Source organism: Crocodylus siamensis, chromosome 8 (assembly GCF_052110815.1).
Source record: "Crocodylus siamensis isolate JL-2025a chromosome 8, ASM5211081v1, whole genome shotgun sequence".
NCBI classification, from domain to species: domain Eukaryota; kingdom Metazoa; phylum Chordata; order Crocodylia; family Crocodylidae; genus Crocodylus; species Crocodylus siamensis.
In genome coordinates, this window is record NC_143402.1 from 16,974,176 (window position 1) to 16,998,315 (window position 24,140).

At 44.0% G+C, this 24,140-nt stretch overlaps 1 non-coding gene across 1 annotated transcript; it reads right to left on the bottom strand.

Moving 5' to 3' along the window:
* Positions 1-19,975: 19,975 nt before the first annotated feature.
* Positions 19,976-20,088, bottom strand: TRNAL-CAA (transfer RNA leucine (anticodon CAA)). The gene is made up of 2 exons: positions 20,051-20,088; positions 19,976-20,021 (listed from the first exon to the last, which is right to left on the bottom strand). It is a non-coding gene; the product is annotated as a tRNA-Leu (tRNA).
* Between the last annotated feature and the right edge of the window lie 4,052 nt (positions 20,089-24,140).

The following is a 24,140-nucleotide window of genomic DNA, read 5'->3' on the forward strand; positions in this document are numbered from 1 at the left end:
CCAGGCAGGGAAGGCGGGTTGATTACACATCTGTAACCAAAATCGTTATTCTGTTCAAGAAACATTTTCCAAAGGAACAAGTGCTTTTCATTTGTTTTGCCGGCATTTTAATTTCAGACTCGCCTGCAGGAGGCCATGGTGTGGCAGCTGCTGCTTGGTACTTTCCCGTATAAACACAAGTGTTTCTTTGCCATTCAAAAGATTCAGCTTCATAGGCGCAAAATGGAATTGCTTGGACAAATAGATTTTCATGAAAACCCTTGCCTTGCAAAGAAGCAAAAAGCTGAATAGCATAAACAACCCATAGATTAATAATTTAAAGAAAGAGCCTTCTATTCCACATTCTGTGTTTATCCTGCAAACCCGTTCTTTTCTTTCCCTTTCTTCCCCTCCCAGACTTTTAACCTCTCAAACAAAGTGTGCCTCCCTGCCCATTTGACATAAGTGAAGCCCTTCGAATTGAATGCTATACTCAGCCCGGTTTTCTGACCTTGATATTAAAGCCCAGAGGAAAGCCAGGATGAATCTTTGCATTTCTTTAAATAACTAACCCATTATAACTCCCTCATAAAGCTCTAACTTTTCTATATATCCATGTCAAGCTTCGAATCTTCGCTCTCATGGGAGGTCTGACTCTAAATTTTGCTGCTTGTCTTCTGACTTCCATTATTTAGAGAGCGAACAAGCCGGGCATGACTGAACCACTCAGGAGTGTTCAGCTTGTGATGCTCTGTTTAAGTTGGTTTCCTTCTCTCCGTGCTTCCTGTGCATGCACCCTTAGGCAGGCTGCTTGCCCATCTAGTCCTCTGTACAGACTGCCTAGCCACCTCCTTCTGTTCTCCCCTGGACGTGACTCTGGCCCGCTGCACTCTTGCTGCTGACTCTGGGTGTAACTTGGTCGAGTGTCAGCAACTCCGAAGTCGCCCGGGGCTCATTCCCAAAACTCACCATTCACCCAGTAAGGGACACCTTGGAGGTTTAGACACAAAGCCCGAGGTACAAGTCCTGGCAAGGACTTTGGTAGCTGGGAATCACTGCCAGCCTCCAGCAGCACATTACAGTATCATTCAGCAGCGAGATTTTCATATTACAGTGCTTTTAAAACACGCTTTAATGGAGGAGGCGATGAAATTGGTCAGTCTCCTGAAAATCTTGCTACATGTAAATGCAGCCCAGATAAGGAGAGAAAGCAAGGCTATTTTAGGCTTGTCTCAAGCCTACTCTGGGCCCATTCTCAAGCCTTTGGCCTCTGGTGGGCTTGGGAGCAGCCAGCCTCTGGAGGCGAGCTCAGAGCAGCTTTACTCCTGCTCTTCTAGCTCTGGGACACATCAGAAGACTATGGGAGGTGATGCTCCCATTTCACTTTTGCCCAGCCCTTTCCCACTCATCTCCTGGAGAAAACGGATACACCAATTCCTCCTGTTGTCCTGCTCTTCCCTAACCCTGAAGGAAATGTAAACTTGCACAGACATCCCAGCTTCATGCCATGTGAGTTTGCTGCTCTTTGTCTTCATGACTAGATTCCTTCTTGCCTCCAGGTCAGTCCCATGTCTTGAGCTGGGCAACAATACTGAGCCGGTAACACGGTGTGGGAAGTATCGTACTTCACACTCACTGTCAGCCCCAAAAAACATGCATCTGTGGAAAGTGAAATTTCCCATGGCAACCCCAGAGAGTGTTGTGGGCATCCCGTTGCCTGGGAGCTGTGGCTTGAGGACCACATCTCTAAACAGTTAATTCCTTTCCATTCTTGATACACTGTGTTATGCAATTAGCAAAGGGCCAGATTTATTGCTGGTGTAAACCCATTGACTTTAATTGTTCTCAGCTGGAAAGAGCTTGACCTAATGCCTTCAATAGCTCAAGTAAACAAGTTGTTCTATTTACAGCCTCATAATATTCAGAATGATCTTAGTACACTGAGTGCACACTTATATGAAAAGCTGCCGGAGAATAGCCTGCAATTTACCATTAGAAGCTCTGTTATCAAGCAAGTGCAGCTTCACATCACACCATTGCTACTTTCTTATCACATTTTCAATTTAAAAAAATGCTTAGGCATAAAATTCCACTCACAGCCAGAGTAGGAGTGTAGAAATTTCAATCAGATTTCAGTTCTGTTTTGTTCTACAAGGAGAGGTTTCATCTCTCTTTGGGAAAGGAAAACTTCTGGGGTAATATTTGTCCCTAGCGTAATTCCACTGAGTTCCCTAGAGTTACTCCAGAGATGAATTAAGCCCCTACTGTTTCTCACTTCAGTCTGATGCATCGCAGTGGTTAATGATACCATAAAAAATCTTTATCAACTTAAACATGTTTTATTGATGCCTTAAAATAAAATTTCTAACATAAAATATCAGGGGGTGTTAAATCAGCTACTTGCAATATTTCCGAGTGCAAGGATGAAGTGAGTTCATGTGTATAATTGGAGATGCCAATTGGATATGACAGTAGAACAGCACAGAGGCAAGTCTGCTAGAATAATAGGGAATACATTTCTACAATATGTGCCACTGACAGTGAAATTTAACAATCAGCATGTTTTCTGAGATGCAGCTTGTTTCAAAACCCCGCTGAAAAAAATGTGCATGTGAAACTCAGGGCATGCACACATATACAAGTTAGGAAGGCAAAGAGTTCCCTTGGTAAATGAAAGCTAGCCTTCAGCGGAAGATGCAGGCTAGCTTTCATTTACCAGGGGAACTCTTTGCAGGCTAAAGATGACCACACGAGCAGTCACCTAAGAGCAGCGTATACATTGCGACTCCCTCCCTTGTTTAATTTGCCATAACTCATACCTGTGCTTAGCCCCTAATTCTGTGCTCATTTCTCATTTGGTTCTTTCAAAGGTTGGTGATTTTTTTTAAAACACCCTTAAAGGAGGCACATGGTTTATGACAAGTATCATAATAGTACCTAGTAGCCATGACTGACCTCAGGGCCCCATTATATTATGCACAGGATACCCACGTAGTCTAAAGGACCTCCATCCCCGAAGAGACTGCAGTCTAAACAAGTAACAGGACTAGAAGGGACCTCCTGGGTCACCAATTCCTGTCCACTTCATCTTATTAAGCTCCATCTTAAATGTAGCTAGGGTTTTTATACCCACTGCTCCAGAACCCCACTGTTCCCATAAAAAGAAACCTTCTTCAACTTCTAGCCTAAATTTATCCATGGCCAGTTTATGATAATTTATTCTTGTGTAAGCATTGTCCTTTATCTAACTTTAACTCTCTTCCTAGGGTTTATGTAATCCTAGGATATATTAGGAGAGGTATTTCCAGCAGAGAGCTATTAGCTGTATAAGGCTGTGGTGAGACCTCATCTGGAACTGAGTGTACAATTCTGGTCATCCACGTTCAAGAAAGATGAATTCATATGGGAAGAGGTGCAAAGAAGATCTACTAGGATAATCAGAGGAATGGAAAGCCTCCCATATGAAAGAAGACTGGAAAAGATTGGTCTGATTAGTTTAGTAAAATGAAGGCTGAGAGGATTTGGTTGCTGTCTATAAATATACTGTACATACAGAGGCAGCATCACACTGGCAACTCATAGTCATTCTGTGATCAGCTAGTATAGCCACATCCTGCTCTTCTTCAGTCATTTCCAGATGTTGAGCTCCTATCATATAGCTGAAGTTATTACTCCCCATATCTCTGACACTGAGTTTTGTATGCTTGAATTTTGTTAACTCCAGTCCCTCAGTCCAGTGGCCTTTGAAAATGTCCTCATATATTGAATGAGGGAAGATGTACAGGGACCTAGAAGATCAAGATTCAGTCTTGGAAACTCAGACTGACGTGTCTTGTAATCTTAGGCCAGTCACATAGGCCCAGAACTACAAAAGTATCTGGATGCCTAACTCCCACTGAAATCTATGTGGCTCTGTCCCCTAAATTATCTGTGTCTCAGCTTGCCATATAGTGTCTGATAATATCTCTTCTCTCCACCCTTTTCCTTTCACATGGGGAGAGAGGAGAATTGTCAGTAGCCCCAAAGCCTGGGAGCAGAGAAAGCAAGGTCTAAAATGGAGCCAGGAGAAGATAAGTGCTGAGATAAAAACAGGAATTGTGTTGTGCAGGGTCTTGATGAAGGGTTCAAATTTTATGGGAAGCTTCAGCTGCTGTAAATCAGACATGCCAGCCTGGCTCCATTGACTCCAGCAGAGCTGTGAGTTCCCATCTGGTGACAATACTCGATTCACTCGGTGAGTAGTCTATTTCTCTTGCCTCACCTTTGTGCAAGGAATGTGGTCACAATTAGGGAAGAAACTGTAAAGAATAATAAATAAATTCATGCACAAAATAAACAAATCTGTTCCCTATGAGCAGCCCCTTACATTGACAGCTTCTGTGCATCATCAAGGACACATTTCAGTTGATTCCCTCTGTTGCTTACCATCACATTGTCAATTAAGGCTACAAGCAATAGAAAGCTTGGCAAAGGGGTTTTATATGTGCTTACTGATCTGGTTTGATCTCTGCCAAAACCTCATTAACCATAAGGCAATCAGCAGGCTGGCAAGATGGAGTTTCAAAATAGGGGCAAGATAAGGAACAAGCTGCTAATGCAAATCCAAATTCTAGCCTCCCCTAGCATGAATGTGGTGGATCTCCTGTTCCAGAACAGAGTTACCATGGAATAAAACCAGTATGAGTGAGATCAGAATGAGGCCCGCACACTTCTTGCTGTCAAACAACTTGCCACTGAGCAGCACAGTACAGTGTCACATTTCCATGCTTATTTTCCCCCTTATAGGTGCTATTAATATCTTAAAACAAAGCTTCGTCTCTGTATTCCTGGCAAAAGAATTAAGCACACCTTTTTGGGATGTGAGGAACTTGATTATGCTAAATTCAAGGTCACATTTCTGGCCTATGTTTATAAGAACATGAGTTTTCATATGCAGCGCTTACGTGTGCGCAATGCTAGATGACCACAGATCTCCAGCTGGTGCCAAGTCAAGGGAGATGATCATCAGCCCCAAGCAATAAGCAGGCTTCTGAAGGTGGGTGCCAGTGCGATGCGTCTGCATGGCTACGCAAAGCTGAACCCCTGAGACTTCAGCTCCTGCCTCCCCTTTGCAATTTTTTTCAGAGGTTTATTATTCAGCGCCATGTTTGTTTCTCTTTCTTTTCTGTTGAGCATGTCCCTCTTGCTGATCTGATGGCTTGCCAACAAACCTTGTTTTTATTTAAGGCAGCTGGGATGGGCTGTGAAAGCTGGGCCACTCACTACTAGAGCTTCAGTGGGAAGGAAAATGAACTTGGAGGTGTCTGAGTCAAGGGTGCAGCATCTCCAGTAGTCAGTCACAATGCCAGGAGAGGGATGTCCAGTTGCAGCAGTGGTGATCATAAAGTACAAGACACCAGGCAGAACTGAGCAGACGCCCCTCTCCCGCAGAAGTGTGAAGAAACAACCTTAAACCAGCACCAGGAACCTTAAACCACATCAAGCTTGCTAATACAGTGGCAGCGGAGTGTCTCAGTACCTCTGGCCCAGTGTATCCCCCGCACCTCATTCACCTGAGTCCATTGACATGTTCTAGAGCCAGAAATTCACCACTGAGGACTCCAGGCTCATCTCTAGCAACTGCTTTCAGGACCACAAAAGTGAGACGTTTCAAAAGTAGGCTCTTGGGAGAAGCCAGAGCAGACTGGAGTGTGCTTAAGAGGACTACTGTGGATGGGACTTGTTCAGGCTCTTTAGTGCTACAGAAGAGACAGTGCCTTATTACCCGAGTGGTAGTTGGCCTTGGTTGTGGGACTTTAAGTACATTTTGAAGGATGAAAGAATGATTCAGTGAGAAAAGCACACAACTTGGAGTCATGCAATCTCGGCCAGCTGCCACTTCTTCAGTGAATGGCTCTAGATAAGTTGATCTATCTGGACAAATCCTCTGCTGGTACTGATCAAGAGACCCCAATTAATAGGGGTTGGTGGAAGATTTGGACTTTCATGTTTGTATCTGCAAAACAGGAACAGCATTGGTCTCATGGGGATGTTGTAATTCTTCCTTCATTCATAAATCCTTCATGGATGGAAGCCACAGTAAAGATGCTATTTTGGACAACAAGGGGTTATACAACCCCCTGGTCATCTGCTGATATGAAGAAATTCCTTGAGTTACAGTAAGGTGCCGTTAAGAAGAACAGACCTCAAATGCAACAGTGATGGGAAGATGAATGGCTTTATCTTAAAAGAAACATTTACTTTGTGAAGTCAGCAATGCCTCTTTCACAACATGCAGAGATCTGGGATGTCTTTGTGATGTATCTTACAAATGATAAAATAAATACTTTAAGAATAAATGCTGTCAAGAATCTCAAGCAAACCTGCATGACAAAGCTATTAGCCATAAAGGAGTTATGACAGAAAGGAAAATATGTTATCCAAAAAAAATGATAACCTTCAAAGTATCTAGAATGCAGCATTTTTACAGTGAAGAGAAAGAAATAACATATTGCCCTTTTTCCAGTCTATCAGTTTCTTTAAGTAAAATCCAAGGTTGCTAAAGGGATATCTATTTTTCAGAGGCAGAAGAGCAAACTGTGCAATGATCATATTTCATCTTATTGTTTAAATGTCCGCACAAGGCTTTTGATAGAAACATGTGCAGCCACTGGTTTATTGTACAATTAATGCTGTGCTGCTCTTTTCATAGAACAAGCCAAGCTGAATGTTTGAAAATCTGTAGTTTGAGATATGGACTTCTTTTCCACTAAACACTCTCTGGAGAGTGTTTTTTAACTTTATATGCCCTGCATCCTGCATTCCCATTCTGGATCATCTAAAAAGAAGCAGATTGACTAAATTAGTCTAACTCTGAAAGTTTTGTACTAAGTTAAACAATTTGAGAAGCAACCAGTGTTATCCCATCTGCTTTTTCATGCGTTCGACTTTGGTCTGACTCTTAAATAATTTTGGAGCACCCAAATGAAATGAATAATGTTTTATTGATATATAGGAGATCAGAATCAGGGTTCAACTATATGCAATGATCTGTAAATGTATCTCCATCAGAAACCCACAAAGTTGGAAAAGAATTGTCCTTAGAGGTTCCTTGCAAAGCTTACTGTCAGTGAGAAGCCCTGGGGCTGCGATAGCCTCTCAATCCCATAGAAAATCATCAGAATCTGGGATTTTTGATAGAAAATAATCATGTTAGCAGCCAACTTTTGTCCTCAGACACTTCCAACCTATTCAGAGCTTTGCTTTCAAGCTAACTGCTTTTAAAGACATAGTTTTTCAGGCTCAGAAGATTAGGGTCCACCGCTGGGGAATATTTTTCTGCATTCAGCATCTTCTATAACATTGCTACACTGGCCTGCTCATGATCTTTGTGCCTTTCTCCATTATTTGTAAGTACAGGCAAGTTATAACATTTCACACTTACAACATTTATAAATTGACACCGTTTCAACTTTATGACATCAGTTTCGACTTTACAATGCTTGATCCGACATCATGCCATGCCAGCAAACAAGTCTGCTGTGTCGCTCATCTCCTGGAGAACATCTGTCCAAACTTCCTTGGACTCTTTCTTTAAGAAAGCAGACACAACTCCAGAAAAACCTGCAGCCAAGACCCCAAGAAGACTCCAGCCAGTAGCCCTTCAAAAAGTCCAACCAAGAGCCTTTCAAAAAGTCCAGCAAAGTCACCTCAAAGAAGTCCTTCCAAATCAATGTGATTGCTATTTACAATATAAATACATTAATGTATCTATATTACTCATCTATAATTGATCGAATGCAAAATTCTGGGTTATTTTTGGTGAAAATGGGGTATTGGGCCTTGGTTCAGGAACTAATCCCCCATTAATAACATTGTTTCCTATGGGAAATCAGTTCCAAGTTACAACGTTTCAACTTAAGACACAGTTTTCAGGAACCAATTGTGTTACAAGTCTGAGGACTGCCTGTAGATAAGTAGTCTGTGAGGTTTTGACACCCAATAATGTCATAAACAAAACACAGGGCCCAATTTTTCATACGCCAGCAATACACTGGTGTAATGTATGAGCTAGTTGTGATTCACAGTGGTAGACCTGAGAAGGGAATGAGGCGCATACATTTTGACTTCTGTTTTCTGCTTCCTCTCCTAGGCAATGACCATACACATTCCTTGTTGGTACTGGCACATCTTTGTGGTGCATCAATATTTGGTTTTTTTAGCCTCCTGTGCTGCTGCTTCCTGAGGCCCGTCTGCATCAAAACTGATGCTCAGCATTAGCTGCACACACGCCTGGGGGCTAAGGCTGTGCTAACATTGCTGAAAGCAACAGGAAATTTCTTTCCTCAAGTTGGGTTTCCTAAGAAGAAAAGAGATAGTGAACTGCTTGCATGGAGCTCATTCAACAGCCATGCCACTGAGCATGCAGGATTCATCATTAGGCTTAGACCTGAGTTTACTATTTCCCTCAAGCATCTAAGTAGAAATAAGAGAGCTGCATTCTTCACCACTCAGCTGTAAATCATTGAGCTCTTCAGTTTCTGGCTTGGGCTTAGGATGAAAAGGATGGCCTTCCATTTAAAAAGCAAGGCCCTGGGAGTCAAACAAGTTCTTTGTTCCCACTCTGGGGAAAACTTCATGTATAGTCTTGGGCAAAGCCAAAAACATTGGATGTGGATGTTTAAGCAACTCAACATTTAAATAAAGTGCCTAAGATGAAGCAGCCACACTTGGGATTGTTGAATTTAAGTTCTCTGAAGTTTCATGGCTCCCCTTGCCCTTAAATAGGGGATTACCTCATCATTTCAAGCATTTCATAGGATAACACACTTTGTCCCCTGACTCAGTAATCCAGAAGGAACCTGGTTGTGATTTCCTCCACCCAGTCCTTTCATGGGTTTTCACCAGAAGGGGCATTCAAGTGATGCTTTTTTACATAACATGAATGGACCAATTATTGTTATACTAACAGCCTTCATTAAAATGATGCAGACTTCTTGCCCGTGAATTGTTTCTCATGTAGACACCAATACAGTCTGTGACAGTCATTGCAGATTTATTTAATTTTGTGAAAGAACAATACTCCTTTTGATTATAGTATTTTTCTCTCCAACTAGATCTGAAAGAATATAAAGGAGAAGCTAGTTGCTCAGAACTTTGTTAACAGCATTTGCCTCTAGACTACCAGGGGAATTAATGGGGTGGAGAATTGACTTTTCATCTCTTAAAACTCCATTATATATAACTCTTTTTGGAGAAAGACTCAAAATAAAAGCTATCAGCCCATGGCCTTTGAGGCAGAGTTCTTGCATTTTAAGCAGAATGTGCCTTGATATAGTTTAAGTTAAATTTTAAATAAAAATTTTAAATTTTAAAAAGGGTTAATGTTAACTGTAGTTTTGCTTCTCAAACTAAGGGACTGAACTCATCTGCATTTTCATAAATGGCATGGAAAAGTGACCTCACAAGACACAGAACTTTGCTAAGCAGCTCAAAGGTTAGGTCGAGTCATCAGCAAATCACAGCAACAGTTGATGGGATGGGAGAAGTAAATATTACTGCCAAACAGCCATTGCAATAATAATTTGTAGAATGACCTTCATCCCAACATTTCTCAAAGCATTCAGTAAATAGGAATGGTGTCATTCACCCCTAAAATGCAGTTACTTCTAGCATGTAGAGATTTGCAGCCATTTAGCAGAGAATAACAATGCTGTACCACAGTACCAGGCAAGATGCTAAGGAGAATGCCTCAGTCAATTTAATTTACTGCAGACACCACAGATGTGAATGAGACTCTTACAAAGTTTGCAATGACGGCTGCGTTCCACCACATTCAGGACAGGACTCTACTGCCCGTGGTATGATGCTGAGGCAGGGACGACATGAGGGAGGTCCTTGTTCAAATTCTGGCAGTGCAGAAGTGCTGGAGAAAGAGAGATCTTTGTTCTAACTGCAACAAAGACTGCAGATACCATTACCAGCATTTACATTATTAGCTCCCAGCCCTGTTCCTACTGAAGCTTATCAAAGTTTGAGTCAAGCTGCGCCCTCTACAGATAATAATGAGGGGGAGTTGGCAAAGTTATCTAAAACCCTGCCACAACAGGAGGGTGCTCAGGTTCTTCTCTTGATCCAGCCCACTAGTGGTTACTCAGACCCTAAAGGGAGACAGATGTATTCATGCTGATTCACTGTGGCAGGTGTAGCATGTTAGCTCTCCCCTGGATATATAAAGGCAGGGTTCGAGCTAGTCCCCCTGGGTGAAATAATCTAAGGTCTGAGCCAGGCATCCTAGCAACAGTCTGGGGAAGAGGATTGAGTTAAAGTCTATTATCTGGTGCTAGCTTGCCAGCAAAGCCAGGCTTAGGAGCTTGTACCCCTTTGCAGCACATGTTGACTGGGTTCTGGAACAGGATAAGAGTAGCATCTGCTTACAACAACACTGATGGACCTTACTAGCAAATGCAAAATAGCCAGAAGCAGGGTACCCAGCTTGAGGAAAAAAGGACAAGAGATGAGATGCTTCTTCACACAGGACCTGAACCTGTTTTTGACAGATTTAAATCTATAGCTTGCAGGCAGTAACTGGTGTCTCCTGGTAGTCCTCGGAGCTATAAAAGAGCTTCCCCAAAGTACTGTGCTCAGCCACGTGATCTCTATCCCCCCCACCCCCCGGGTCATCACATTGCAAGGCTTACAGTACACTGAAGAAAAGCCTGAGACTAAATGTCCATTCCTGATGTTATTTGACCCCCACCTTCTGAGCAAATGGTATCATTTACATAGGGGTAAGGGCACTAATAAACCAATCGGCATTTTTGCCACTCATGAGCTACCCCAGAAAGTATAACTAAAGCCATATTAAATGGAGAGATTAAGATCCTTAGGTAAAGACATAAGTACTTGAGATGTTCTGGTCACTTGACTAAGAATTCTGGGATTTTTCCCTGCAAAGAATACCAAAGACAATGTAGAGCCAAGGAATAGATGCAGATTTGGTTTATGCCAGTGGCTGCATTGAGTTCCTCTAGGTTCACTTCAGTGTATCCGGTCGTAGTATAGGCTCAATGTGATTTCAGAATTTAGTCCTTGGCTATGGAGATTCATGTTTTACACCATCAGAACGATGACCAAGGAAGAAGCACTCTTAGTCTAATCATTTTTGTAACTACATTATGTAGAGGAAGCAGTGATTGGAATTGGACCAAAATGAAATCCAGCTGCAGGAGGAAATAAAAACAGTTTACATGTGAAAAGACATTCTTTGTCTCTGTCTAAGCAAGCTCTCACATGCCAGCATCCTTCCCTAGTGGCAGGACACTGAGGATTCAAAGCAAAGATCAGTTTAAAAATGGATTGAAAGGAATCCCTGTGGAATAAATTAACTACCTCACCCCAGAAGGGTGATTATGTTCCTTTAATTTGTGTAATAGACCCTTTTACACTTAGGAAGGGAAGATTGGCATCACCCTCTGCAGCTGAGCACCATTAGTTTTTACTATTTATAACTGAAAGTGTAAGTGGATCGACCAGCTATCAAGGCATTTGATGATAATCATGGATCTGTTTCTTTTAGACTGAAAACTCCAAATTAGACTGCAAATTCATTGGGCAGGAATCTGGTCTTCCTGTGCATTTGTTCATCTAGTATCTCGCACAGTAGAACCCCAAAGTTCTGATCTCCGGTCACATCCTGATCTGGGATTTGGGATATTACTGCAGTATGAATAATTGCCCTTTCACTAGGCAGCAGAAACAGGCCTGAGCCAGTGCCTCTGAATATACTGAGCTTTGGGGAACTTTGGGATCTGAACCTAGATTTCATACATATCTACTTATCTAGCTTTCTGTTCAGGCTTTTGCATAGCCCCATGGCACTTGGCGTACAGCAATTGTGTAATAAGCCAAAACATTCCCCTGGCTCCAGGGTTCAAACTACAGGGAAGCTTGAGGGGGCTGAGCCTCCCCACCCCATAAGAGACGAGAGCCCCCTCCATACAATTTGAAAACCATAACCTGGGGGAGGGGGTCTCAAATTTTATTAGGGCGTTGTGATGGGCAGCCCAATTATTTTTTTTGCATATCCCCCCACCAAGAGTCAAAGTGTAATTCAAACCCCGCTTTGCTCCAAAAATTCCCATGCTTTGTGGGATTTAAACCCCAGACATGTATACAGTTTGTAACCCAGGCATATCTCTACTAAGACCCAATGTAATGTAATGATTCAGTGTCAGTTAGCCTATGTAGAGCATAGGGACTGTCGTTCAACAGAAGACTACAGCAGCAGGCTGCAGGGCTGATGTCTAACTGGCACAGCCTGCTACAGTGCCCACTGACCTACCAGGGACATAAATCCAAAATCTAGATTATATAGGATGAGATTATTAAAGACTATGTAGGCTGAGACCATTAAAGATCTCATGGCTGTGGCTGTTGTCTTGGCTGCGGTCATAGAGTTTGGGGGTTTTGTGGTCAATTCCTGCTGTACTAAATCCTCAGATGAAAGGTGATGCTACATGCTAGTTATTTCTTATTGACCATGACAACTATGGCAGAAGTTTCTGTTTCATTCTGGCAAATCAGACTGGTAGCAATGAGCTTTTGTACAGTGGGTTCCAACAAGAACAACTTGGACTGGAGCTGGATGCAGAAATAACTGCATCCAAGTAGCTCTGTATCTGGTGTCAGATGAGCTAAATACATAAGCAAGAACAAAAGGCATTTTTTCTTCCTAAGTTTTCCAAATATTCAGTAGGGAAGAGCTAGAATGTCTTCGGGAAGAGGGAGAATTGTCTGACTCCCTCATGCTAACCACATGGGTCCCCAATGGTTTCTTAGGGACTAGGGTTATTTTCTTCTTGGAAACTAACTAGACAGTAAAGGAGGAAGGATGGTAGGTAGAGAAGGCACTGGGTCTCCTACAGAAATAGGGGGTGCTGGGCCTGTGAAAACTACTATCAGGACTACCGGGTGCTCAAGCCTTCCAAGAAACTTTTTTTGTTTTAACTTTAGCTGGCAATTCCAGTTCAAATATTGGAACTGCATCCTAGTAGCCCTAGTAAGGCAATTAGTTACTGGTTTCTGGAACATCTGGTCTTTCAGCTGAAAACAACTGAGGTTGATAGTAATTAGCAAAGATGAGTTAAAAATGAGAAATGAGGTAAAGGATTCCAGAATAGCTTTCAGGAATCTTCACTAAGGGTTTGGTAAACTGGCTTTCGTTCTCCAGTCCCAGAACCTGAACATGATGTAGTCCCCTGTGTGGCTCAAGCACAGACCTGAAGAATGGCTTGGTTGTTTGCCAACTCCTGGGTCTACCTCACGACAAAGCATTTCCAGTGCTTCCCCCTAGATTGTGTCCTGCCTGGTCTCCAAGTGGTACCGAATATCCCTGAAAGTCTGAATATCATATATAGTCATATGATAGGAATATCCCCTACATATCCCTTGGCCATGTAAGTAGCACAGATGAGAATAGACTAATATCTTTCCTAAGTACCTTTATTTCTTGGAAGCTACAATTAAGCACTTCTAATTTTTAAGCTGCTTAGGAGAATAAGGATAATTAGTAACAAGGTACACATGTAAGAACATGCAATTATAACCCAATGGGTTCTAATTTATGTCTTACCCTTCTGCGTGAAATTATTAATATAGCATAAGATGATTTATACCTAAATGCCTAGTAGGCAAAGTTAGCTCTGCATATTTAAAGCCCAGATAAATGACTACCTCTTAAAGGGATAGGAGGCTTACTAATCAGGCTGTCTCATAGATCAAACTAAACATAGACAGGAATGAAGTGAAGCACTTCTTAAAGGAATTCCTTTTATAAAAGAATGCTTCTTGACACCAAATGTTCGGTGCATCTTAGGGTAAAGTACCACTGAAAATTGTACTGGCAAGAGAAAGAGGCTGGTAAACGAATGAGAGCAAATATAGCTGCTGAAGAACCTGCGTAACCTGGTCCCTATCAATGCTAAGCAGTGAGCAGCTGGATTCCTCCACCCCCCTAAAGCTTCAGCTCCACTCCAGGCAGTGCATATTGTAACCCTGAAGCAAAGACTTGGCACATGGTCAAGGCCTAGATCTGAGAGAGAAGATCAGAACTGTCTAACAAGGTGCCAGTGGAAAAGGTCCCTCTGGCTCTCAACACCTCCTGGGACTGGCAGCAGGAGTCCAAAAGCACACCCAGGCCTCTATGTCCCCTTCCTAGTCCACTTGCATCTCCTCGGTCTTATCCCGATTAGACTACAGTCATCTCACTCTCATCCATGTCCCAGCCTCAGCTAGGAGAGCAAAGGCACTGAACCATCTGGGTCTGAATGAGAACAGTATGTTGTGTGTATCCCAGTGGCACTGCAGCCCCACTTGCCTAACCCTCTTATTCACCAGCATTATGAGCATGGAGTGGGAAGGGGGACAAAGCAGAGCTTGCAGAGAGGCCAGATGGGTATTTTCCCCAACCCCAAACAGCAAGAGGAGCTGAATGCAGGTGTCTCTCTAGGGAGGAGGTCTTCCTTCATGGGGTAACAGGAGGGACTGCCTTTGGTCTGTCTGCAAGCTGGTCCTCTGGGTTCCTAATGCTATTTATAAAAATCAGGCCCTTGTCGCCACCCAATACCCCTGTGGGAGGAGGTCCCCAAGGAATGGTATAGGGACAAACTGCAGTTCAGGCTGCACCAAGCTGTCACTCTCCGCTCCTTAACTCAGGGCAGTGCCCACAGCCCCACACTCAATTGCAAGTGGCCAGCGGTATATATAGGCATGATATATACCATCAAACCTTAGTAGACCCACATCCTCCTTATGCTCATCCTGATCAGCACTTCAGGTTATTACCAAAAAAAGTCACTTAGATGAGAACAAGGCTCTCTTTTGTGCCCCAGAGCAACCGAAAAGGGCATCTCTGTTCTTTGAAGCAGAGAGAGCAGAGAATATCTCTGCTCTATTTCTGGGCTGTCACCTGCCTCCCAAGGCAAAGCTGCATCACACTCAGCTCTCTCTGTGAGCTGTAGTCCTCGGGACTTTCTGTGCACAAACAAACAACAGGAAATATTACGTGCTGAGCTGGACAGCATCTTCAAACATCCAATGCCAGGATGGAGAGAAGCCGTGGAGGCTTCTCAAAGGGTAGAGATTATTGAGGCACTATATCCTTAGTGAAGCAAAATAAGAAACTCCAGAATCCAAATCAGACCACTTGGTATGGGCAGCATTAATATTAAAAAAAAATTATATGGAACAAAGGAAGGGGAGAACACTGGCTTGGAAGTTAAGAGACCAAGGGTCCATCCTGCCATAACAAGCCAAGCCCCCTTGGCGTGCCTTTCTTTGTACCTAGGGCTGTCTCTTACTTTGTGTACAGCCCTGAGACCAATCATGCTACCACACAATACTAGGCTAGACCCACAAAATAACTGAACAAAGCCTCCAACCAAGGACCTTTTTATATTTTTGGCCAATGCGCATGTACTTTTGCTGGTGCTGATTTAAGACAGCAGATCTTTGCAAACTATAGCCCCTATAGCTTTGCAGACACAGCTCTCTCATTACATCAGTCCCTCCCAAATAGCAGTGCTTGTCAGCATCTCCTCTGGTGCCCTCACTGTAATGATTCGCCTTGTCCTTACTGTCTGCAAGTGTCATAGACACAGCCAGCAGATTTATTGTGTAGTGAAAGTGGCTCCACCATAGCCAGCACCCTGACTAAAGGGTGAAGGAAGAGGAGACAGCATGAAAAATATGACTACACAGGGTCTGAAACACACTGGCTGCTTCTGCCATGTTCTGTTCAGAGTCCCCAGGTCCCATCTACTCCAAGGAAAAGAGTGTCGTCTTAGCTCTGTCTAACTGAGGCCTTGTTTGCACTTCACGGTTTGCCAAAAGAAACTCATTAAAATAACTATTTTGGTATAAAATCTTCCAAAATAATTATTTCAGTATAAAACCACAGGGAATACTCATTCTAGAGTTACAGCGATTGATTTCATAGATTTCATAGACATTAGGGCTGGAAGGGACCTTGAAGATCATCAAGTCCAGCCCCCCGCCCCAGGGGCAGGAAGTCAGCTGGGGTCAAAGGATCCCAGGAAGATAAACATCCAAACACTTCTTGAATGAGTCCAGAGTAGGTGCCTGCACTGCTTCTGGAGGGAGTCTATTCCAGGTCTTGGGGCCTTGGGTAGTAAAGAATTTTTTTCTTATGTCCAGCCTAAAATAGTCTTGGAGGAGTTTATAACCAATGGTCCTTGTTTTACTCTGGGGTGCTCTGGTGAAAAGACATTCTCCCAGATCCTGATGCACACCCCTTCCGTACTTATAAGCAGCCACCAGGTCACCCCTGAGCCTGCGCTTTTCCAGGCTGTAGAGTCCTATGGCTCTCAGCCCATCTTCATAAGGCCTATTCCCTTGCCCTCTAATTATGTGCATGGCTCTCCTCTGGACTCTCTCAAGCTTCTCGACATTCTTCTTAAATTATGGTGCCCAGAATTGGATGCAGTACTCCAGCTGCAGCCTCACCAGGGCCGAGGACAGCGGGAGGATGACCTCCTGAGATTTACTTGAGAAGCATCTATGGATGCAAGCCAAAGTTTGGCTTACTTTACCAGACATCGCATTGGTGGCTCATGTTCATCTTGTGGTCAAACATGACCCCCAAGTCTCTTTCAGCAGTGGTGCTATAACTATGCTGCAGGTTTTCTTCCCCGAGGTGGAGTACCTTTCATTTATCTGTATTGAACATCATCAGGTTTGTATCCACTCACTTACTAAGTTTATCCAAGTCAGCCTGTCCTCAGCTGTGAAAGCTATGCCCTAAAGTTTAGTGTCATCGGCAAACTTAGCCAGTGTGCTTCTGACACCAATGTCCACATCATTGATAACGTCCAGCTTAATCCGCTTTGGAGCTCTTTGTGTGAAGTCAGAATGGTTTGGGAAACTTCCACGTACAGACAAACCCCAGCTCAAGGTAACGTCCTAGTGCCGTGGGTCCCGATCTGTGGTACAGGTACCATCAGTGGTACGCAGACAACCTGTCAGTAGCATGCACGAGTGACTGGTGTCTCCTGAATCTGGGGGGGCACCTGCAGAAGCCGCTGATGGCAACAGCCCTGTCAGGGGGGCACCAGCCCTGCCAACAGTGTGGGTGTCGGCCATTGGGGGGGTACCGGCTTCGTTGGGGGGCACGTGCACCTCTGTGCACCCCTACCAGTTGCCTATGGTGGTACGCATTAACAGATTTATTATAATTACTTTATATGACAAAAATTTGCTGATGGTACTGAGGTTGAACTGAAAAAGCAGGTGGTACTTAAGGTTGTATCATTTTAAATTGGCGGGGCGCAATCTGTCAGAGTTTGAGAACTGCTGTCCTAGTAGATATGAGAGAGGCTGCACTCTTCACACAGGTTATCAGGTCAAATAAAAGTCTATGCAGAAACCTAGCACGTAGTTTGAACTGCTATTTCCTATGCAGGCTGCCTTGTCTTCACTAGGATTCTACCTTGGGTGAATGAACTGATAATAAATACTGTGAGAAGAACCCATTATTCTTCTTCACTTAGATAATATGTAAAGAACACACCTTTTTTTTCCTAGTGGAGGCCCAGGCCTGGGGAGCACGCTGGTGGAGGAGCTCAGACATCCTTTCCATAAGATATAGGTGGTACTCCAAGCAGATCTGCTATTATAGTGGCTGATGTACTCATATAACGAGAGTGGACTGTCATAATTCTGTCACCGGGATCTTGTAAGATGCCTCTAGCAAGACGAAGCTTTCCAGCAGCAGTATGCTGGGTTTGTTCTTGGTGTTCAGGTCAGTTGTTGTTTAGAAAGGGCCGTAAGGAGGTGACCTGAAGCATACTTGTGTGCACCCCGCTGAGCTTTGCACTGCTGCATGCAACCCATCAGAAAGTGCCCCGTCCTGTCCATTTTTGAATTCCAGTTCAAATCCACTTCTCAAACTAGGCTGCCCTCTCTCCCTGTATTTCTGGGGAGGAAGCAGAGGGCCCGTGGCTGATCTGTCTACTGTCCTTTGTCTCCACTGGTGACAACTATTCCTGCATGGCACTCGATGAACTGCAGCTGGAGCCTGCATGTTCTGCAGCAATCGGCTTCCTGTCTAAACTTAGCCTGTTGTCTCTGTTTTGCAGCCATTGTTGCTAAAACACTGTGGTAGGGGCAGCATGCACTAATGCAAAGAACCTTAACTGGATGACAGATCTTCCTTGGCTGGAAGCGTCTGTGTTTCAGGTAGTAATTATTAATATACTGTGTGCACTACAGGGCTATGAAGCACCCTAACCAATGCAAAATGTATGGAGAAAGGATGCAAATAAGCAGGTATTAAATGCATTTAGTAATTGTGCTGTGCTTATTCACTCAAATTGAAGTCACAAAAAGCCACTATGTCGTTTCAGCCTGAGTGACTTTTTTTTAGACGAGCAAAAATAAGTAAACAAAAGTCTCCCCGAGAAGGGGGGAAAGCAAAGTACCAAACTGCTCGGGTGCTGCTTCACGCCATGGCAGCCATGGCCAAGACGCTTCAAACAATGCAGAACACAGCTACCTGGCGACATTACCCCAGCAGCGAGATTGTCTCGAAGAGCGCAGCTCCTATTTACGTATCCAAATAAGTGGCACAGATTTCAGAAGGGGGAGCACTGAGCTCTTTGAACGGCTGGCTCCTTGGGTCGCTTCTCATTAAGGTATGAACAGCTTGTGCATCACAAGCTGTTTGAACAACACAGAACGCTGTTAAACCCTCTCCTGCAGTCTTAAGTTCCCTCATTTGCCTGAAGCCCATGGTTCCCAGATGCCCTTTTACTGCTTCGGGCACCCTGCAGATTGCTTGTCAGTCATTTTTGTCAAGGTGAGGGTGGGTTGAGGGGTTGGGGGTCAAGCATGTTCTTCCAACAACTATAGAGAAACAAAGACATGGAGTTACCGCTTCGTGTTTCACTTTATACAGAAGAGTTCAAACAGGCCTCAGGGTAAAAGTGAAGCGGATGCATTAACTTCAGCGGTAAAACTCTTCAGTGAGCATGCACTCAGGCTGCTTACGGCAATATTATTCCCTGCTTCTCTGGGCTTCTGCTGGCCTAGCTGTATGACTGCTTCTTCCCACAGATCACCCCATGGTACTGCAAACCCAGCTGTGTCCAGGTCCATAAAAGGTGACTTTGGTTATTGAACAAATAGTTGGAAGTAGCTGGAGGAGAATTTGGTAAATATTGTAAATGTCCCCGACTAAAGAGGTTTCTAGTATTTACACTTTGCTCGCACAGCAGCTTGGCTGCATTAGCAGTTGGGAGAACACACCAGCATCAAAAACAGTCATTGTTCTCTTAATTCCCTGATGCAATACTTAGAATAAATCCATTTTTCTCTTAGGTGAATTATCTTGATGTAAAAGTTAGTCAAAAAAATTAAAAAATGGGACTTGATTAAGGAGTGGGGACTAAATATAACAAGGAGGCAAAAAGAGTTCAGAATTTTTTGCCTTTTCTTCCAGGGGGACTTTAAGAGGGAGTGACTGAGAAGCATCAATTCATTCCCAATGGAAACACGGACACTGGGACAAAAGCTTCTACATACTAGATGGCACTAGACTGCTGGATCGAAAGGATCTTACATTAACCTGATGAGAGCCAGAAAGCTAGGCTGCTAGGGTCAGAAGGGACCTGAACAGACCATCGAGTCTGACTGCCTGCTTAGGCACTGAGAGCACTGGGGCCAGATGACCCCAGCCAGGTGCCTGTCCAGCCTTCTCTCAAACACCCCCAAGGCAGGGGAAAGCACCACCTCCCTTGGAAGCCCAGTCCAGATTCTGGCCACCCTCACCGGGAAGAAAGAAGGTCTTCCTGACGCCCAGCCTAAATCTGTCAGTTTGCGACCATTGTTCCTTGCTACCCCACGAGGTGCCCTGGCGAACAGAGCATCTCCGGTTCCTAGGTGTGCCCCCCAATGAATCTGTAGGTGACCACAAGGATCCCCTCTCTTGTGGAAAAATGCATGTCAGGAGTGGGATTTGAACCCACGCCTCTATACGGAGACCAGAACACTCACTGGCGTGGGAAGGCGGCTGTGCCTTGAGTCTGGCGCCTTAGACCACTCGGCCATCCTGACACCATGATGGCATCCTCCCCATGGGACCCAATAGGACAAGGACTATATGCTGGGAAGGTGGGGGCAGGAATTAAAGGAATAGTTTACATTGCCAGCACATATTTTACCTCAAGCACCCAAAGCAAAGTACACAAGCATGAATAGTTAATACTCCAGAAAAGTCACAATTGTGTCGTAAGCATCCACAAGCTGAAATACACACTCACTTCAGCAGTTCACTGCATTGTTCAGTCTCCTCACAGACTATTAGGAATGCAGGTGACAGCCTGCATGTCTTAACTAGCAGTGTTGTAGCCATGATGGTTCAGGTAATATAGAAGAAGCAGGAGTTGTTTGCTAATATCTTTTATTGGACCCACTGTATAGTCAGGAATGCTGTTCGGCAAATGTTGGCATTTTGTGCCCAAAAGCTCATCTAACATCTGTCCTGGCTGCGTAGTTGGTCCAACAAATGATCTTATCAATCAGATCCTGTATTTGTCAAGCAAATTATTTTTTGATGACTAGCTTATCTAGTTTAGATTATTTTCATTATTTTAAATGAGATCCAGGCCCTACTGTTCTGTATGCTATGATAGAACAAGCAGAAATGGTCTCAAATTGCGCAAGGGAAGTTTAAGTTAGATATGAGGAATAACTTTCTGACACGGAGGGTAGTAAAGCACTGGAACAGGCTACCCTGAAAGGTGGCAGAGTCTCCATGCTTGGAGGTTTGTAAGACCTGGCTAGACAAACCCTTGGCTGGGATGACCTAGTTGGGGATGGTCCTGCTTTGAGCAGGGGATTGGAGATCTCCTGAGGTCCCTTCTGACCCTCATTTTCTATGATTCTGTGTGTTAGACAAACACACAGCAGAGGACATTTACTTCCCAAGAAACTGAATCTATGTGCTTCCTGGAAACTTTACATTACCAATGAAATCATCTCACTGAAACCCCTGAGACATTTTCATTCTCATTTTTTATTCCCATGCAAGTGGGCTGATCCTCATATTGCAGAAAATAAGGGAAACCCTTTGTTAAGAGAGGGCCATTTCACTGATAGCACAATCCCTCAGGGAGTTGACTGTATAACCACCCAGAAAAATTCCTTTGGTCTTGTAACTTTGGTCTCTTGGGGGAGAGTGTAATAGAAAATAAAAGCCAGGAAAATGCCATAGCAAGACTCAAACTACAGCTTTTCAGTCCTTCTAATCTCTGGTTCGTAGATACCAGCTATAAGGACAGGCATCTTAGAAGTATCTCAGAGAGATGCAAGTACACTGGGCACAGGACAACCAAGACAGCCCTACAGCAAAGTGGTTATATTATTACTATTATTATTGACTATTATCATCCACATTTACTTAAAGAGCACCCCAGATATTCCACAACTGAAATTCCCTGCTGTGCCAAATTTTTACAGTGTCTGCGTTTTGTCAGAAAGCTGACTCTCAGATCTTCAAGGAAGATATACGCTCTTCTGGCACAGTTAAGAAGAGCCATGGAGCAGTCTCAATTTTGCTAAGTCGCCATGGTTCCTAAAAGTCTATCTGTGACCTGAGCATAGTCAAAGCACTGCACGCTCTTGCCCTAACGTGCCCTCTATGGCTGAGTGTGGAGGTTCAGCAATTACCCGGGTCAGCTGTGCACCCGTGGAGTCTTTTATGCCTGGGGAATTCCACACTGGCCAGTCCAGGCTGTTCTCCAGCTCAAAGCAGTGCAACGGGACAACAATATAAATGAGAATCTGGTCTGGTGCATTTATTTTATAGCATTGCCCCATTATTGTTAAGGTCTCCTGCTCATTGTGAACATGGACAACTAAAGCATGTAAAGTGAGTCAAGCAAATGAGCATCAAGAACAGCCCATTTGCCGCCTTTCAGCTATATTTGAAAAGGCATCTGCTGCTTTTAAATGTCATTAAGCCTCTTTAACTTCTCCCTGGCCAGCTGAGTTGCAGTGCAGGAACAGAAAGAGATTGGTGTATGCGAGCCCACGGGTTTAGGGAGGCTAGTGCAGTGAAATCACTTAAACCACTGAACTCACTGAAGCTTAATGCACAACAGCAGAAAAAATGAGAGGGGCCATGGGCACAGCTGAAGGAAAGGATGCACACTGAGAACTGATACTCTCACAGTGGAATGGCTTTCATATTCCCAACTGAAATGCGGCCTGCAGCCTGGTCACGGATCATTTTTTCACTTACCCGGTGAGGCAGGGGGGCATGCCCTGATGGCTCCAAGCACCCAGCACATGCTGGGTGTAAACTGCTCCAGGGCCAGTGTCAGGTGGGGAGTTTGACTGGGGTGGCACACCTAACAAACCATAAAGCAGATGTCCTAAGTTGAGCTCAGGAAGGACAGAAACCTCCCAGGGGGCAAAAACTCGCTTGATCTTGATTTTCAGTATGACGACAGACCCTGAAAGCAGGACCTCATGATCCTTCTGACTTTTTGGGTTTTAAGCAGGAGGTGTCAGAAAAGTTACCACAGGGATAAATGGCTTGTGGCAGCCAAGCATTCATAGCGATGTCACTTTTTGATCCTTCAATGTCGGCTCTTCCCATCATTGTGAAGCAGGATGCACCAAGGACTGGATTATTCACCCACTGATAGGGAACATGGGCTAGGGTTAGCCCATCGTGGGACAAGTTAGCTTTACCCTACTGATGATGTGTAGTTGCAATAGCAATCCTGTTCAGTCGAGGGGAACCGCAGGTTGAGTTATTTGGTGTATATGCTGGGCTGAGGAGCCAATGGGCGAAGCTACCAGTTGCTGGAGTTACAATCTGGCATGCCGGCAGAACTGGGGAAGTGGGAGTCAAAAATCAAAATCAGTACACAATGACTGGTCCACACAGTCATGCTCCTGTTTGCAAAAGAGAAGCCTTGCGAGTGACCAGGCAGCCAGGTAGCTAAATCCACTCCCTAAGGGAAAAAGCAGGGATTCTTCCCTGCTTCTACAAAGACTATGCAAACTGCCAGGCTTGGAAAGAAGGCCCTTCAGCAGAGACTCATTAAGAGGCAGCTCTCAGGGGTCCAGACTCCATCTAAAACACAGTTGTTAAATATAAGGCCAGATTCTTTTTTTTTTTTCCATCAAATACTGATGGGGAGGTTTAGTAAAGCAAGTCCATAGCTAGCGCCTGTGCAGAGTCACTGCACGCAGCACGTTTGCTAGTGCTCTGTCCAGCCTGGCTCTAGGCGTTCCAGGCGGCAGGGTCTCCGTTCCCACCTGCGGGAGATCGCTCCGCAGTCAGGAAGTGGCTCAGAGCTTCCTTCATTTGTCACAGTTATACTTACTCAACTTCCTGCTAAGCGTTTACACTTTCAAATATTTTCCGATGACAATTATATCCCTCCAATAAACACTGATTAGTTGGTGTTTATCCAAACTATACATATTTACTATAGGATTTTTCACTCTTCCTGGTCCCTTACAGACTGATTCCTGTTGCTCTTCTCTCAGCTCCAGCAGGTTAGTGTGTTTCTAATAACTGCAGTGCCCAGAACTGAAAGGTTTATGAGGTTCAGTTTTCCCACTCCAGGAGATATTGAACTTTTCTAATATCCATTACAATATGTGATTGTTTAAAGCCACATAAAAATGTCACTGCTTTCTTTTGTAGGCTATAAAACAGAGACAGAGTCCAGAGCCTGTAAAATATGGAAGTGCTACTTCGACAAATTCGCAAAGAATGAAGAAGTCCCTCTGGTTTTTGGACAGCTCATCTCACACTTGTTAGCTGTGTCATCCCTACAAAGTTATTAATTCTGCACCATTTGTTCAATACTTATTAACCCGAACTCAAGATGAACGATGACATTTGGTTGTCTGCAGGTACCTCCAGAGGTTCTCCTTTGCCAAGCATTAGGACTTCTTCCTAATGTAGCAGACCTCTGGCAGAAACTTTGGCAACCTGACGTTTTGGTCTAGATTTGAAGGATGCCAGTTATGCCACTCCCGGCATCCACAAACAGCACAGAGCTCTGTCACATACTTAATCAGAAGTGCTATATGACTAGACAATAATAATCTCTTCTAATGCTAGGTCTTATGCACCACTAAAT